We start from the raw sequence: 4786 nt of genomic DNA, 5'->3' as shown, positions 1-4786 counted from the left end.
GCCGGGTCGCCTACTCTAATCCCTGGTTAACGCGTTGATCTCTCACTAAGTAAAACTAAGTTTTCGCAACCACTATGCACAAGAAGACCCCGAATACACCAAGTCCTGAAGAATAATGGCCATAGGTTTTCTCCTCAGTAGTGGGCCAAACGTGAACACATCAACACATTCGGAAATCACACTCTACATATACGTGGGCGTCCCGGGCTTATCTTGGGCGTCCATCCATACAGTAAGATCTGTGCAGCTTACTGTGTAAATTACAAAGAACCCCTCTAATATATGTTTCTGTTTAGTACAAAAACAACTCTACTGGACCGACTATTTGCTTCGAGATCCCTGTGCTGCTACGTTCCAGAATCTGTTTAGTACATGCTACGTTCCAGAATCTGTTTAGTACATAGTTCTTTCGTTAGCCATTTTGCAAATATATTCCTAGTACTACGTTATTAATTTCCCAGGAACAAATTATGTTGGTAATGACTCGTTCTTAACAATACGTTCAGACTTTGTTTTTATAATGTTCATACAAGAAATCCACTATGTTCAGATTTTGTTTTTATGATGTTCAGACTTTGCTGATTGCAACGTTAATTCAGATCAGTGCTCCAGTGTGGAAATTTCTTCCGTACATTTTTCACTTTAAATACATGCATCGTTCATACATACACAAACAAAGGCTGGCATCATTATCAAGCACAAACATCAACAGGAATTCGAATCCAAAGAAATCAGATAAAATAATCCAACAGAGATATCAATAGACTTTTTGGGATCCAATATGCATGAACTTCGTCCAATAAAAAATCGAATCTGCAAAAAGAAATAAGAAATCTTCCAAGAACTGAGGGGAACCAAAATATCTACGGGTAGCCACGGATCCAGGCCCTCGGAGCCCAGATCTGTGCCCTCCAAGCCCACATGAACACGAACCCTAATCAGTCCTCCATGAGGGAGCCTCCCCTCCCGCCGTCACGGAGGAGGGAGCCAGCCAGGGCGTCGCCGGCTGCATCGTCATGGATGAGGGAGCCAGATCCATGGCGTCGCCGGCCGCATCATCCGGAAAAGGAGGTCGTCGGCCCATCACCGTCCAGGGAAGGAAGCCCAGGCCGCCACGCCATGACCGGGATGCTTGGGAGGCCCCCCCATGTTCGATGGAGGTGGGGTGCGAGAGGTGGAGAAAGGGGATGAGACGGGAGCGAGATGGTGGAGCACAGTGGTGGTGTGCGTGAGTCGGGACAGAAACGAGGTGTACATGTCCACCTTCTCCTCTATAGGGATGCGATTGTGTACTAGGTACAGGATGATTTTGCAAAACTGACTTGCACGAATCTTGACATACTGCTGCCCGTTGGATAAGCCAGGGACGCCCACGACTATGTAGAATCTCTGCGTTGCAACACATTTATATACATTATACATAAGAACCTGCACGGCTCCAACACCTTCATTTCAGAATCCAGTCTAGCGAAACCACATCACAACAAGCTTTGCTTCTCTGCATCAGTACAACTGACCAAGGCCGTAGCAAACACAGAGTGGCCTGAGAGTTGATGGAGGGACTCGAGTTGGGAGCACCGCGAGCTTTGGGGCCAAGATCCAAGGCGGGAGACACCATGGGCTCGAAGCAGCAGCTCGCACTCCGGCCAATCTTAACCGAGAGAGGCGGCGGCAGGTTCGACGGCAAGGCGTCGTCGGTGAGGGAGCGTTCGGGCCTGGCCAACGCGTCCTTCAGGGTGTACTACAGCCTGTCGCGCCGGCGTCACGCCTCGTATCTTTGAGCTTGCTTGATGATCGCGACAGGCTCACTGGGCTCATAAATTCCTTACAATATATACATCTTCCTCTTTTCGCGGGATACTTTTAGAGCATCTCGCCCAAATAGTCGCCGATGCTACCGTATCAATGGCGTGTACGCCATCCTCCGTTTGGGGAACTAGTTTCCACAACAATATAGTGGGCCTGATAGAACTTTTCTTTTTAGCTAAAATAAAGATTTTCCATTTTACGTACATATTACAAATTTGCTACATTGCCTTGTAGCCTACTGGCAGCCCAATGGTGCATTGGATGGCACCGTCCGACCGAATCACAGCTTCTCGTACGCCGCGCCGCTGCTTCTCCCGGTCCTCGTCTAGCCGTTCCCTATGCTCGGTGGAGAAGCGGCGGTCCGCCTCGATGGAGAGGTCGACGGCGGCGCCACCACTCCTCGTTATTGAAAGATCGAGATGTCGCCTAGAGGGGGGTGGTGAATAGGCAATTACAAACTCTTGCGGATTTGTCTTGTAAGAATGCGGAATTAAACTAACGTTTAGTTTACAAGCACAAACCCTAAATAAGCTAAGCTCAACTAAGTGTAACAAAGGCAACTAGAGCTAAGCAAGATAGGCACAAGATATATGTAGCACAAGTGATAGCAAGATATATGTACTTCAAGCACGATGGCTATCACAAGGAAAGAGAGCTCGGGTATAGAAATAACCGAGGCACGCGGAGACGAGGATGTATTCCCGTGTTCCCTTCCTTTGCAAGAAGGTACGTCACGTTTGGAGGAGTGGAGGTCCACGAAGGATTCCCCGCGCCACGAAGGCTCACCCTATTCTCTGAACCACACCCACGAAGGAAAATGGCCATTTCCTTATGGTTAGCTTTTCCTCCGCTCCGGAGATGGCAAGCTCCACAACCACTCCACAAGCCCGGGCCTCTTCACAATCTTCTTGAAGAGATCACCGGAGCACCAACCACCAAGCCAACTAGGAGGTCTCCCTCCAAGAGTAACAAGCTCACGGTTTCTCACTCGAACTTATCGTGGTGGAGAGCTCAACACTATGCAATGATGCAAAGCAAGAACACTAGAGGTGTTCAAATCCTTCACACTCAAATCCCACCCAAACAACAAATGCTAGGATGAGATTGGAGAGGAAGAACAATGAGGAAAGTCAACAAAATACCCCAAGATCTAGATCCCAAGAGTTCCCCTCACTTAGAGAAGAAATGGTTTGGTGGAAGTGTAGATCTAGATCTCCTCTCTTAGATCCCTCAAGAATGAGCAAGAATCATGGGGGGGGGGGGGGGAACAAGAGAGAGAGCAACTTCTTCAAATGCAACAATGGATGTGAGAGAATAGGAAGAACTATCTTGCTCAAGGTGGAAGAAGGGCTATTTATAGCATGGGAGCAAATAAAACCGTTGGGGGAAAAAGACAAAGGAAATAGGCAGAAAAACGGGCCAGAAAATAGCCCCAGCCGGTGGCCCAGCCGGCTGACCGGAGCTGAGGCCGGACAGGCCGGTCTGGGATCCGGCCCAGCCGGACCTGCAACCGGGCGGAGCGCGCGCCCGCCGTGCGACGGATAGGCCAGGGAGGCGCGGGGCAAGGTGGGCCGCGCGGGGGCGTCTGAGGCCCAGCCGGCAGGGAGGCCGGCCTGACCGGGGCCAGCGCCGGGCGGCCCGGTAGGCGACCGGAGCCTGGGCCGGATGAGGGCGGGAGCGGCTCAGTATGCCGCCCGGTCGGCGTCAGCGCCTGGGCCGGTTTCGGCCGGGTGGGCTGGCGGCTGGGCCGGTCCGGCCGACTGGCCCCTTCCCCTTTTTTTTCTTTTTTTTTCTTTTCCCTGTTTCTTTTATGACAAAAGCTCCCGAACTCCGATCGACATGAAACCAATTTTGTTGGAAATATGGAGACTCCTCACAGGATATTTTTAGATGTTTTTATAGAGGGAGTCTCCCACCGTCAAGAAACGGTGAAGACGTCCAAACTCGAAAACGCAATAGAAGATGGAGAGTGATTTTTCTACCCACGGGGTAGCTGCGCATGCATGCGTTGCCGTCCGATCTGCACAGAGATTCCTTTTTTCGTTAAAGCGCGCGTTGACCGTGTCCTGTGGGGCTCGTAGTTCCCCTAACCCACACAGTAAAATGAAAAGCTAATCTGGGAATAAAAAATTCCCAACCAACGCTAATCTCCGCCATGTCCCCGCACCCTTCACCTCGTCCCCGTGGACGACGCTCCCCGCCGTCTCCTTCCCATCCTTTTCCGCGCCGCCGGCCCGCGCCCCTTCTTCCTGCCTCCTCCTCTCTGCGTCGTACGCCACCACCAGGTGCTCCCCCAGCGCCCGCGCTCCCTTCGCCCTCGCTGGCCGCCGCCCCGTGCCTCCTCTCCATCTTTCCCACGACCGGCGCCTCCCCGTCGAGCACACAGCCGCGCCGCCGCATCCCGAGCTCCACACACCGCCGCCCACCGCCCTGCAGCACCATCCTCGCCGCCTCAAGCTCGTCCCGCACGACCTGCATTGCGCAACAGCAGCAAACGGTCCTAGCCAGAGGAGGGGCGGAACTGATTGGGCCCGGCGGCGGGTGTGGAAGCTCTTCTTCCAGATCGATTCAATGGGTATCCGCTCTAGGCAGAGGATGGCGAGTGGTTCTTCCCCTCCATCGAACTCGTCTCTTCTCCCCAAATCGAGTGTGAAAGACTGATACGTCCAATTTGCATCACTATTTTATATCATAATTTGCTGTTATTCATTGATATATTTCATATTTGGAGATAATACTTATGTTATTTCATCTATTTTGCATGTTTCATGATTATTGGAGGATCGCGCACCGGAGTCAGGATTCTGCTGGAAAAAGCGCCGTCAGAATGCAATATTTCGGAAGATCAACAGTTGACGGAAATTATATGAAAAATCCTATTTTTCCAGAAGACGAAGGGAGCCAGAAGGGGGAGCCGAGGGGACCCGAGGTGGGCCCACCCCATAGGCCGGCGCGGCCCAAGGCCTGGCCGCGCCGC

Source organism: Lolium perenne, chromosome 4 (genome assembly GCF_019359855.2).
Source record: "Lolium perenne isolate Kyuss_39 chromosome 4, Kyuss_2.0, whole genome shotgun sequence".
In the NCBI taxonomy this organism is placed as follows: domain Eukaryota; kingdom Viridiplantae; phylum Streptophyta; class Magnoliopsida; order Poales; family Poaceae; genus Lolium; species Lolium perenne.
Note: the sequence above shows the minus strand (reverse complement) of the source record.